This window comes from Anser anser (genome assembly GCF_964211835.1).
Source record: "Anser anser genome assembly, chromosome: 4".
NCBI classification, from domain to species: domain Eukaryota; kingdom Metazoa; phylum Chordata; class Aves; order Anseriformes; family Anatidae; genus Anser; species Anser anser.
Genome location: NC_139724.1, coordinates 27,589,522 through 27,603,898, shown reverse-complemented (window position 1 = coordinate 27,603,898; position 14,377 = coordinate 27,589,522). Strand labels below are relative to the sequence as shown.

The 14,377-nt window shown below is 36.5% G+C and overlaps 1 protein-coding gene across 5 annotated transcripts in view; it reads left to right on the top strand.

Moving 5' to 3' along the window:
• The window catches only part of PALLD (palladin, cytoskeletal associated protein), a 201,738-nt gene that overhangs the window by 18,692 nt on the left and 168,669 nt on the right, over positions 1-14,377 (top strand). The gene's annotated exons all lie outside the window — the stretch shown is intronic.

Here is a 14,377-nt window from a genome sequence, read left to right as displayed (position 1 = left end):
AGGTAAATCTTACTGTATTGTTTCCACCTTTTTTTCCAAAGCAGTATTGCCGCTGGTGATGGCTTCCAAGTTTAATTATGGAGGGTTGGGACAGAGGAAGACTTGATTCTATCTGAGCTTCCTTAGGCTTGCCATATGGCCAGAAGGAATCTATAAAAGCCTGTTTTCCACAAATCCTGCGAGATGTAATTTTGGGGGGCTTTACCTATAAAGGAAGTAGGTGGGGATAATGATTTGCAGTTAGCTGGAGAATTATTACAGATGCCAAGAAGTGCAATTCTAGAACATACTACTGACTGCAAATACAGAGGTTGGTGATTCAGTGCTTCAGCCTAGAATCCTTCTTCGTTCTTAGAGGATTTCTAAATCATTCACTAAAGCACCCCTCTACACATCTTTTTACTTTTTTTTTTTTAATAACTAAAACACAACCTAAGTGAGATTAAGTAAATCTCTTGTTGGATAGAAGAAACACCACTCTTGCCATGATCCAGGTAAGTGGCAACCTGAATATTGGCTGCATGTGAGTTTACATAGTATGATATTACAGCCAAAGTCACTCCAGAACCCAGGAGTGGTAAAAGACCCATGGCAAATTCCTGTATAAACTGATGCAAAAATTGGTTTTAAATGAAGGTGTTTCCTAATTTGACAGTTATATCAGGCTCACCATATTATATTCCTACACAGCTTTTGTCTTTAGAAGGACAGTTCTTCAGGTGTATGACACAAGGATAGAAATTGCGTCCTTTGAATTGAGAAGGTAGATGCAATATTAAAGTTTCCCTGTCTGGATGGTGTTGGATAGGTAACTTTTGAATCATTACTGCACTCTGTTAAAGCAGACTTTCATATTCTGCCTCCTGCCTATTGGAAAGATGGCTCTAGTACCTCAGCCTTCAGCACAAAGTTGGCATGCCCTTCAATATGTTGCATTTTACACACCACTCGACTTCATTAATTATTGCTTCAATTAACCATACAGTCTACTTTGCTGACTTTAGTGTTGTGCAGTTTGACTGGCTAAAAGACACTGCAGGTTTTTGCGGGCAACCCCTATTATAGGTGTGAGTATTTTACTTGGTATTATATATTTTAAGGCTGCTTTGTTATGTGACGGTTAGAAACTTCAAACTGCAAGTACCACATGCCTCTATGACAATGCCAATTCCCAAGGATGATCCTAACTTGCTGCACAGTTTTTTATGCATAGTGTGACAACTGTGTTCACCTTTCTCTTGTTCTGGCATTCTCAAAGGTTAAGTTGGCCACCTATAAGTGAAAAATTGCTTTTTGGTACAGAACAAGAAAGGAGTTACATGTGGACATCCACCAAGTGTCTCTAGATTGAATTTATGTAGTGCTATCCTCGGGTCTTCTGCTTCCTGAAAGAGAATTGTGGTGTAGTCATAGAATCACAGAATGGTTTGGGTTGGAAGGAACCTTTAAGATCATCTAGTTCCAACCCCCCTGCCATGAGCAGGGATACCTTCTACTAAATCAGGTTATCAGGTTTCCCTTATACACAAGATTAAATTTTAGACCCTTTGGAAAATCAGGTGGTGCTTATTGTAATTACCCCTCAGTTCAGTGGGGTTGTTCATACTTAATTAAGAATCCAGAGCAATTGTATGGGGCTCATTGTGCAAATGAAAATGCTGACTTTCACAGATGGAGGGGCTTGGAAATTTGCTATTTAAATCTAGTTCTCTATCTGATTTTGTTTTATGAATGTGTGATTAAGACAACTCAGTGCTTTGCACATGATTCAACAAAGAGAATAGCTAGAAGAATATTGTTTTGCTGTTCTTTGTCGTCTTGTGTCTCTCTGCCTTTCTCCACCACTTTTTTTTTTTTAATCTGGTATTTCAGGATTTAGGAATCTAATCTGGTATTTCACCTTAGGAAAGTATCCATTCCTCACCTTCTTGTGGAAAAGGGAGAAATCAGCACTGTCTAACTGTGGATTAGTACTGAAGTTATAGGGTGAATATCCAAAATGATAGGGGATCATAATAAATGGGAAACAGTACATGAAGGACATTGCCAAAGAGCTTCTTTGGCAAAGAGCTCTTCATCTTGAATATGTTAATAGAACTGAAGTGCTTTTAATCTAAAGGTTATTTTTTGTTCCTAGAGCAAGTTATTCAATCTAAAGTACTGATTCTCAATTTTCAAGTGAGAGGAAGAAAATTTATACTAATCTTTCTGAAAACAAAATTCAACTGTTTTTCAGAGAAGGCCCTTATTCAGGTAATCCTTATCATGTGTGCTATGAATCTCCTGTGAACTTCAATGAACTCTGTTATCAAACTGAAACATGTTGCCTGGCAAAGCTCTTCTTGTCTCTAGTTTGTCCAGGGTATTGCTAACTCCCTTTATTCTGCACCAGCAGTGAAACTATCAGTTTCATCATCTAAGTGGACCAAAAAAAATCCATTTTACTTAAGAAAAAAAAGATACAATCTTAACACCTGGAGCAGAGATTATTACAGCCTGAAACTTGTGTTTCAGTTGTTGCAATAGGGCTTATACACCGAAACCAAGGGTGGATTGAAGGAAGACATGGTGGGCTAGATGTAGAAGTCCTTGCTGAAGTTCTGTTTACATCCTGTTTATGTGATGCTGTATTAAGGATGCTTCTGCAAATAGCCTGGCTTTTGCTTCCAGCTTATCTTTCAAAAACTGTTGCTCTTCTGGAAATAATCTATTGTATTTTATTGCCTTAAGAACTGCATGGGGTATTTCCAAGGCGCATAGATGAGAATGATGTATCAAACTTACCACAATTCAAAGTGAAATGTCCCCTTTTAATAATTACTGAAATTTGCGTAGTAGTTGCTGGTAATGCTGTAGCTGTACTTTTGACAGCATATCTGTGTTTTCCCATGAAGAGCACTGCAATAGCTTCCTTAGCTAAGGAATGTCAGTGGTAAAATAAGCAGTCCTTGATGCCTTAGAAAGGCCCTCTTGACACACCTAATAAAGCTTCTTGGAATGCAAATGTCTGACAGAGGGAGACATGAGGAACCACTGACCGTTTGCATGGATCTTCCCATATATGCCTAAGGCATTCGGTGAATTAGTACAAGAAAACGACGGTACATGCAAACATACTATTTATGGGTAAAATAAAAGAACTGAAGAAACAGACGCTACGTAGGAATGTTAGAGATGCCTTAGGCACTGCTCTTATTTATTTATTTGTTTCCAGTTCAACCTCTTTTTGACATCTCTTTAAGAACTCCCACTGTTGTAGAAAAAATCTTATTATATCCTGCTCATAAGTGACAGAAGTGAGGTGCAGAGCTTCCCAGGACCAGGTTTAAAAGAAATACCACAACCTGGTAGCCTTTTTTGCCAACCACATGCTTATATATTTTCTTTCAACCAAGAGACCCTTTACTTATATCTCGTAATTAAATAAAATATAGGTAGAACACTGTAATGAAGATGTGATTACCATCAAATACAACAGAAGATATAAAGTTCGCCGTGTTTTATCTTAAGCTTTTTATCTGTTTTACAAATGAGGAATTCTGTTTTAGAAATTGATTTCAATAATTCACTGCAAAAAATCAAGTGATAACTTTTTTGGGAGGGGAAGAACATTCAACTCTGCTGTCTGTGCCTGTCCCCTTTTCATAAAACCTATATTTCAAGGAACAGAGACTTTTTTTCATAGAAGAGCAAGTATCTCTTTGAGAAATCAAGTGACTTTGTCACTTAACCCTTTATATCTGTTTTTAAGGATTCTTTCCTTCTCTTCCTTCCTACTTTTTCCTTTAATTATTCAGAAAGCTTCCTCTTTCTCATCATAAGATGATGGTCTGTTAGCCCACTCATGCACAACACCCAGAATGCAATTCTAGGGTTGTCTCTACCCTCTGCCTCAGGTTCAACCTGGTTTTCAAATACAACTTGCAGATCAGAGCAGGCCATGGAAACTGAGCTGCAGGATTGTCAATTAGACCAGGGAATTTTTTCAATATGTTGCCAGGTATTTCACCAAGCTGTTTATTCTTCTTCCACTATAACACAAGTAGGAGTTTTGGCTAATTGTACCTCTTTACACTATTGCTGTCATTTTTTAATATTAAAAGCAACTATCTCAGCTGAACTGAGCTATTTTGTTCAGTTGTATCTGCATTAGTCTGTAGTTCAATTCCATAAAACTATACTGATTTTCTTGCCTTCCCATAAATAGAAAACACTTGCCCTCAGTTTGAAGTTCTGAGTACATGAAAGGTGCTTTATATTTTATCAAATTGCTGTTCTGTTGTTTGTTAGAATACCTTTGTTTCTTTTTATTGTTAATTATGCTTTCAACCTTTGAGTTCTTTCTTGAGTACTGTTTGGTGAATGGTACCCAGGGAATAGCTGCATACTTCTCACTTAATTTTCACTTTCCATATTATATCGGATCTATTTTCTTGTTTGTTCGTTTCATACTTGTGCTGTACAACAACAACAAAAAATCTATTTCTTAGTACTTTTTTTCCTATACTCAAAGTTGAAATCATTAAGTTGCTCTATTAGGTTTATTCAGTGAATCCTGCGAGAATAAAACTGAACCTTTCCTTCACTCACTGAAGAATGGAATGCCACAATATTTCGGATTGACCATTTTTGCTGAACGGAGATTCATTTCTGAGAGATGCAACCTTTCTACAAAATAGCTCTGGGAACACGTTAAGTTAGTCTTAACGTCACTGTCTTACGGGGGGGCAGAGGAAACATTGTTTTAGTAACCACACAATGTAAGCTGTTATACTAAAGATTTCAATTAAACTCAAGGTCCTGAATAAATAGGCACAATAGATATTATTATTATTATTATTTTATTTTAAGATGATGATAATCCTGTAGTCATATTTTGATGTTGCTTGCAAGTGTCTTCCAGTTCTCATTTGATAACTGAGTGAAGCAAAAAGAGGTTGCATGATAAGTTGGTTTTGAAGCACATCACTATTTAAGGAGAATGAGCCAGGGACAGGAAGGCTCCTGAGTGTTATCTAAGGATTCTAACAGTTTGTTCAGATGTCTGAGCTTCAAGCAAGCAAACATGTTGCAAAACCAGTTCCCATTTCAAAATACCCTTTTATCAAAAGGAGATGCAGTAAACAGGAAACTAGAAGACTGATTTCAACAGTCTGAGAGATTAATGTAATTTGTCACGTACTTCTCTTAAACCCTTGTATTTAAACACGGGCATCAGTGTGAAACAACAGAGAGGCAGAGCAACCTACTGGATAGAAAAGATCTTGGTCTTTTGTCTGATGTAACCAGGTTACAGCACTAAAGAAATATTTAGGACAATGGTTCTTAGGAGATCCTTTGGTAACTTACTCTTCTCATACACAGGGATAACCTAAGATGCAACCAAGGCAAGTATTAGTCAGGGACTCAAGTCCAAGGCATAGCTGACTGGATGGAGCTGGGTGCAAGTTACAAATATGATTTTGCACACCCCCATCTTGTGGGAGTTTTGCGGTCTTCATGGGACTTCAGTTTTACTGTTTTGTAGCTCCACTGCATCCCAACTGTAGTCACTTCTCAGCTGTGGCATAGACTTTCATGAAGTCACACAGTCATAGAAAATGACTGTGACAAGTCTGTACTTAGCTGCAGTGTTCATAAGCAGGGCATTATACCCCATTGTAGAGCTACCATCAGAGTCCAGAACTCCTCGCTCCTTTATTCTGCTCCATTCTAGCAAATGTGTGTAGCTGCTGAAACTTGTTCCGTACACACAAACAGATATGCATTCAGAAAAGGTGAGACTACAGTGTTTCACAGTACAAAATATATGCCATGCAAAACCCTTAGTTAGCAATGGGATGATTAAAAAAAAAAAAAAAATCTTCCGGGATGACAATTTATACATGCACTGTGTAACTTCAGTAAGGCCACCAAGTCCTGTAGAGATTTTATCTTGTTTTGAATGGAACTTTGAATAGATTTTCTTGGTTTTCCACAGTAATAAGGAGAGGAATTTAAAGTGAGAGAAACAAAGGTTGTAATTGTTGTACGTTTTAAAAAATATGTCTTAATATTTTTTCTTTTTTTTTCTTTTTTTCGTGTGATTATTCCTGTTTATAGCTCTTATAGTGTGCCTGTTTTGGGCTGAGAAAAATAAAATGATCCTTTTGCCTAGTATTTTAATCCTTTTCACTCCTAATTTTATGCTTGGTGAAACCTTATAGCCCAAGAACTCTTTGAGGGTAGTCATCACAGATCTAACAGAATACTTTTGATTTTTATCACAGCATGAAGGCAACATGAAGAAATGCTGAGATTCAATGATGCTTTTCTTCAGAGTAGCTACTTTAAAAATACCAGTGGAAAAAATGCTGACCTGTTTTTGGGCCAAATATTGTCTAAAAAGGAAGTATTTTGATTACATTGTAATAGTATGAAATATAGCCTAGATAATGAAAGGCAAGAGGATATGGCCTCTTACTATATAATCTTCTTGGCCATCAGCCAAAGCAGGAAATTTTCTCTGGGAGAGTGAAGGTATCAAGTAACTTGAAAAGTAATGTATTTTTAGAGACAATAGCTTCATTTCATACTGCTTTCTAGAATTAGATTGTCGCATAAGAGAACAGACTTCTTGTTTGAAAAGCAGTCTGCACTCTTTTTTTTTTTTTTCTTTTTAAATATGCTTTAACTGTATGAGGGGAGAGATGGAAAAGCTAGAAAATACAATTGTTTGAGGAGGGACTTATTACTCATATACAAAGGTATACTGGAGTATAGAGAATAGCATACTCTGTTCATGACTGTAGTATGAATGTGTCATCCTAAATGTGCACACTAAAATAACAGATTTGTGTTATTTCACTGACTCTCAGCACAGCCCAGATCAGGAATAAATCCTGAAAAGTATAGTGATGGGTCCTGCAACTATCATCTGCTTCTACTGTTTGTTGCACCATGTGTGTTCATTCATTTTTGAAGTCTGTGTGGAGAGACCATGGCATGTGTCCGTGTAGCACCAGGGGGCATGGGGAGGGCAGGCTGTGGATGTTTGAAGGGATTAGAAATCTTTTCAGCTTGAAAGCATTTTGGTCGCTTATGGAGGTTTAAAAATACCTTTACTTATTGTACAGGAAAAGGTATACTGCTGAAAATGAAACAGTGAAATAACTACGATCTTACTCAATTACAATTGAGTAAGACAATTATAAATTGCTGACCACCATTCTATTTATGGGGCCCAAGCTATCATGGTATGGAATTAAGTGCTGAGTGACTTCTGTATCAGAAAGTATATAAGGCTTGTGAAACGTCATTACCTGTACCACACCTACCATATTGTCTTATGATAGTGATGCTTCTTGTCAAAGTGAATGATTCAATTCTTACAAATACTCTCAAAATTAAAAAGGCAACAGTAGGATTCAGCAGGGTGTGGGGCAACGAAGACTCAGGCCCAGAGCTATTCTGTTCCATCAAGCCAGTCTGATCTCACCTCCTGTTGGAGTTGGATAGATGTTGCAACAGACAGTATTGTTGGAAGGGTTGTGGGATTCTGTCCTTCTGCCAGTCCCATGCAGGAGCCCTACCATGGGTAGCATGGGAGAATCAGCACCTAGGCGCGTTAGTACCAAATGCATTCTGATTCATGATGCCAGATACTGTAATGAGATCATATTATACATTATTTCTTTGGGGGCATCCACACCTCCCTTAATTGTTTCTATCCTTTGAAGACATGCTGACTACAGCTGTGTTATTCCTTAACTTCAAAAGTTTCAACGAATTAAAAGGTTTTGAGAAGGATTTTCTGACAGCTAAGGGTGTGGTGGTTTATTTTTCCTCTTTTTTCCTTTCTTCCTTTTTTTTTTTTTAAGGGAGGAATGGGCAGAAAATTAGGTGTTTGGTTTGCCTAAATTCAAAGAAAATGCTGCCCAGTAATAGATGTATTATCCTGCCAGTTCTTTAGGGCATATTTTGAAATTTGATACAGGGCAATCTTTGTGCTAGAGATGTGCTTTTTGCCACACCTATGAAAATCCACCCAGAGCTGGCCAAGTTGTAACCTGCAGTTTTTCCTGGGTTTATATGTGGTTCCATGATTGAGGAATTTTGCCCTAAAGCAAAGATGATGTTTTTCAGCTGCAACTGAGAGCACTAGAAATGCTGCCTGAAGTATGTAAAGGCTTAAGTATTCTCCGAGAAAATAGTTCCTAAATATTTCAAATTGTATATTGCAATCCTATTTTCAAGGCAGTGATGACACCTTTTGTCTCACTATTAATTCTGAAGTTACTTGTGAAATATTCATGCAAAGGAAACAAGGAAATTAAAAGGCCCTGAGACATGACTAATTCTTATACGTAGATAGGCATGGTATGATAAAGAAGTCTGAATGTTGTTTGATAAAGCCGAGGCTCTAGAAGAGATGGAACAGGAATGGGAGTGGATATAGCAACTGGAAGACAAACGGAGGGAGAACAACCCCTTTCAAACTCCCGTATCTTTACTCTGGCCCTTCTTGTGGCATTGGTAAATGTGGTGAAACCAAGTAGCAGTCCCATCCTTTCTTCTTCCAAACATTGTTACCATTACAGTGAATTCTCTCAAGAGTAAGCATTTGCCCTTTGGCATTTCCTAAAGTCTGAGTGCTTAACTTCTTAGCGATGCTCTTTAGTGTAGTAGGCTTATATGTAATGTCCTTTCTTTCCAAACACAACACCAAAAGATCAGACTCCTCAATTGTTATTCATGAGTTGCAGTGAGACACATGAGATGCATGCAAGTCAGCTTGTCAGACATACAGCTCCTCCAGTTGACTTTAAAAAATAAATAAAACATTTTACAATTTGATTCATTTGAGAGTGATTGTTTAACCTGTGGGTTGAAATTATTAAAATATTCAAATTATTTGTACCCTTTGAAATACATGAGAAATTGTTCTCCCAAATCTACCAAAAAACAAGAGTGACAAAGATAATATGCAAATAAAAATTGCCCTTAAATGAATGGTTGCAAGGCATGAGTTTGATATTCTTCAGCCACATAAAAACTATTGGTTTTACCTATGGGGATTATTTTATCAGCACATTTTATTCAAACGATAACATTTCTTATCAAGCAGAACCAGGTTCAGTCTTGTTAATGGGATGAATTGGCAATGACTTCTGTCCTCATAGCAACCAGCAAATATTGTTCCAGTGGTCCAGAGAGACCAAGGAGAGGCTGGGCACGCTGGGGCAGCTTTGCTCACGACAACAGCACTGTACTGCAGTTCCTTCTCCTGACAACCCCCTCCCCTTTTCACTGACGTTAACGTTTTTAGAGTATGATCTCATCTGCAAATTGTAAATACTTGGCACTTTTATGACAGGAAAGTATTGCAAAGTGCTGAGGCTTGCTTCATGAAGAATTTAGGTAGGAAGCATTTTTAATTTTACCATTATTGATGACTTATACATATTTGCAAATAATTCTATTCTTAATTAGGCTAACATATACTTACTTTCAGTAAGAATTAATCTATGCAGTATTTGGCATTTCATTTAAAGCCCTCACTGTCATTAGGGCCATCAGTGGAACTGCATTCAGTTGCCTTTTACTGTTCATAAATAAGCAGTGAGTGGAGAAAGGAGGAGGAAAGGGAGCAAAACAACTCACGACTCTTCACTGTATTTATAAGCTTTTAACATATGCCACCTAATAATGCCTCTTTTAAATCTTCTTCATTTTGTTGCCAAACTGCCTTTAATTCACTCTTAACAGAAGAATAAACAGTGAGATATTACATTGTCTGGTTTTTTTCTTTTATATTTTCTTAATATAAAAATTACTTAGAAGATCCAAGGAGATGAACCATAAAAATACAAGTCAGAGAGTGTGTTAATATTTGGAATATTAAAAATGTTTTTAATGGGTGTCTTTATTGTTTAATGGTATTTTCTAGGAAAGTACACTTTCTAGTAGAGAATCTTCCCTCTTTGTTTCAGCTTAAACCCAGTATAATATATTTTGAGTAAATGTTGTAATATGTTCATATTCGTTATTTTGAATCTAAAGACCTACTGAAAGTTAAATTTTTTTAGGATATATTAAAATTTTTAGGATATGCTATCATACTACCATTCAGTGTAGCTGCTTGACTTTAAATTCATGAAACAAAAGATGCCACTTTTAATATATAGATTAAAACCAGTAGAACCATCTTTTGAAAAGCTGCAGACTGTAAACCACTTAGCAACAATACTGTGAAGGTAGATTTAATCGGATCTAGTATCTTGAAGTCAGAAAGAATAGTTGATCAAATGCGCATTGTTCATACAAAAAACATTGTTTATACAAATTGTTGATACAAAAAATGTTAATACAAAAACATTTATTATGCCATAAACTGTTGAATTGTGTATAGAGTATGTTCTTACTCTGATTCCTGCTGATCATGCAGCTCTCATAATGATTTCAGTAGGTCACTTAAAATAATCTGTTAACTTCATCTGAAGAACAGAAAGGTCAGGGATATAATGGTTTCTGCAGACGGTCCTTAAAGGTGAGCTGTAAAGTTAAACTTAAATCTGGATGGGATCCAAAAGTTTAAAGCTCCAATGCCCACACTGTCCTGCTGACAAAGAATATTAAACAGATTTTTCAGTAAAACATAAATGCTCATAAGCATGGGGATATATACATTGCTTTTATTTGAATCTCTTCTTGTCTCAGATGAATGCTTCCCTCAGGTTTTATCTTTGTTTGTGTTGGGCTTGTTGCCATTGTTCTGTTCATGAATTTAAGATGAACCTCTGTTTACCTTATATGAAAGTCCTTTTTTCAGGACTTGCTAACATTATTACATGTCCCATGCAAAATTAGTTCTAAATTTGAGCATTTCTGCATGTTTTTAGAGAACATGAAAGTGGCATAAAATTTTAGGTGTTTAAGTTCTAACATGTATAATTCCTATTCACAACAATTCAGTCATTAGGCATTAATTCACTTCTCTGAGTTTCCCTATAATGATCCTGGCTGTGCGGAGACCAATGAGTGAAATAAGTGTTTAAAGACAAGGAAAATTACAAACATAGAAAATGATACAGAAAGCTTCCTTACAGGTAGAATAAAAGAACTGGTTATAAAGCACTTTGTTCTTTTATGTTGTCTCCTGGGGTACCCTTGTGAAGATCAGTGTGCTGCTGTTATTTGTACCAGAATTGTGCAAATATGGCCCTATGACACAGAACTTTGAAATAACACCAATTAAGTTAGAAAACACATTTATTCTATATGGTAGCAAGATATCAAGTGTTTCCTTCTATATAGAATATGTGTCTTCTTACAGCAGTAATTCTCCACCACTTCACTATGGATAAACAGAAATGATATCATCGTGTATTGCATCTGTACATGTTTGATCTTGACCTTTCCACGGAACACTTAGAGACATTTAAGCCCTGAACTTCACGGCTTCCTTGGGATCCAAATTGAATTGTGTCATTTTAATTAACATTTATAGTCTCCGATCTCCACATCTTGATGACAGATTAACATACCAGCAGAGTGATAAAATGAGATTAAAAGGTAGGCGAACTTCTGTTTTTATTAAGCCTTGATGTTACAGAAGAAGAAAGGAATTTGATCATGGAATGTTCCTAGGCTAAGGATTTTATTAACAAACTTCCATGGTATTTCTTTTTAAGTTATTCATTATTACCTTGTATTAGATTATTGACTTGCTACAAACCATGAGTTTGTAAACCTAAAGCTCCGGTGCCACTGAAACCTAAAACTGCAGGTGTCTTTGCATACCTGGACATTTTCTGCTAAAGCCTTTCCTTCTCTTTAGTGAAAACATTCTCGTTTGCTTTTCTTAAACTCCAAAGGCAAAAATATAGATTGAAGGACTGCATCATAAAAATTGAGAGTTGATTCACTCTATGAATTAATAGCTATCTGTTATAAATTATCATCTCTTCTAAGCACAGTAGTCACTTCCAACAACTTAACTCGTGGAAAAGATGTACCTTTGTTGTACATCATTGTACAAACTTTGATGTTTCCTTGGAAAAGATAATTACATAGTAGGTTGCTTGGTCTTTTGCTTTTTAATGTTGGTTTTTATTTCTTTGATTTAGACTATCTTTATTACATGAAGTAGCATCAGATTAAATGTTTATAATCTCCTAAACTAATTCAGCCAAACTTATTTTAGTGCAGAAACTCTGCATATTTGAAGCAAACCTCGTCTTTTGGATATGTGGGTGTCTTGGTAACTTCAGCATATCTCATTCTGCTGTATTTGAAAATACAGGGCAAGCAGTGTTTGAACTTGAAATGGAATTGATAGATAGCTCAATTATTTCTAAATATCCCCTCTTGGTAACAGTAGTAGCAGGTGCTAGTGAGCTCCAATGATCTTATTCCTAGAAGTGCCTACATTCATTGAGGGGGCCTGAAACACTGTCTCTCTTCTTATGTTGGCCAGAAGAAGTGAAATGCTACTGTTTAATATTGGGGTCTAGGTATTTCTTGATTCAGATTTAGAAACAAGCAAACAAAAGCATTTCTGTGGGGAATTGTGAGTAAACCTGTAAAATAACCTGAAATCCAGATGGATATTAGATATTGTGGTGAACAGACTTTGCACGTTATGAACATTTTCACTATTTTAAATTCATTTTTATTCCTATTTGGAGTTAAAATATTTTTATGGTCTTTATTTTATTTTTTCTGCTGAAGGCAAAGCAACAGAAATTCCAGTGTTAGGATAAGGCCACTTTACAGGATGAAGTCCAAGACACAAGAGGGATGTAAGGCTTCAGGTGGAATGGTAATGCTCTTAGCTGCTCTGGAGGATATTAGCTTCTGGTTTTGTGTCCTATATAGGAACTTTGTGAAAGTCCTTATTCAGTAAATTTACTATTTTAACAAGTAACTCACACTTGATGCTTTGCCATTGTGCCTTCTGCCTTCTGAGCATGTGTGATATTTTTAAAGACTAATATCTGTTATTTCTACTAAATATGTAAGAATTATATCTTTTCTAGTTACCTTTTTCAAACTAACAATGTGCATTCCCTAAATACAGCCATCTCTTTTCCAGAGGGATTTGAAAGTTCCACTGCCTAGTTGGGTCTGAGGAACTGTTCAAAGCCTGACTAATATCTGTAGGAGATAGAGCTACCAGAGAAAATTTGCTTTCAGAGAGCCATCAAGGAGGAAAAGCCATGTCAGGCTGTGTGGGAGTACAGGGAGTAAAGGACACCATTGAGTAGGTAAGTAGGTATTGGCCAGCACTTACTTACTTTGGCACAATGTATTAGTAATAAACTGGATGCTCCACTGCATGGTGTAAGTGTAGTTTTGACTAGTGAGTGGCTTTATAGCACAATAAATTGTTTGTCAGATTGAATAGCTGTTATTACCTGGGTATGACCAGGAACATACAGGCTGGAAGTGTTTTCAAAACAGACTGGTCCAGACTGGCTGAGAAAGTATCAGTCAGCACTAACTATACTGATAAGATTTTGAAAAGTTTGTTTTTTGTTTTTGTTTTTTTAACCAATCCTACTAAACAAAGCTCTATGCAGTATAGGAATGGGATCTTCTCAGTGTGTAAGAGCTGGTGGGGAAGTGGAATTATCAGCTACGGAAATAACTCCAGTAGAGCATTGTAACAAATTTGAAGACTGTTATAGATGAAGCATGAATGGAAATGTGTGTGTAAGCACCAGAAGAAACAGCAGCACGAGAGTTAAAATAATGGCCTGAAATGACAGCGATGAACATAATTCCCAGTTAATCAAAGACTTCTGTAAAACCCAAAAGGCAAGCACAGGACCACAGCATCATGTTAGTGGAATATTGTGCATTCTGACAATGTTCATTTGATGCACTTCCTTCCACAGGCATACTCTTTATATAGTAAAGGAAAAAACCACAGTACCACCAATGCCATGTTGCACACCCAAATCACTGCAGCTAGGGAAAGCAAATACTATTCAGTTTTTAGAATGGTTATTTTTCAAAGACTTTGGGGTAAGATACATCAATAAATACAGCTAATATTAGAAATGTTAGGTAACCAAATCTCGCAATCATAGAGCAGGATATGTGTCCTTGTGTCTCACCCAACTCTTACATTATGGGAATGTATCTGATATTTCACTGAAACATCTCACATGCTACAGCAAGGCACTGCAGGATTAAACAAACTTGTATAATTTGTGAATTAGTGAAGAACACGTCTTCATCAATATTCATATTTATTTGTGTAAGAATAGGAAAGAAAATTAATAAAGAAGAACATAGAATAAAGTTGTACTGGATAGACTGTATAAAAATCCATGTTGATATAACTGACAGGTCCAGGTCAGGGAAAATGTGTTTGAAATAGCACTTTGTT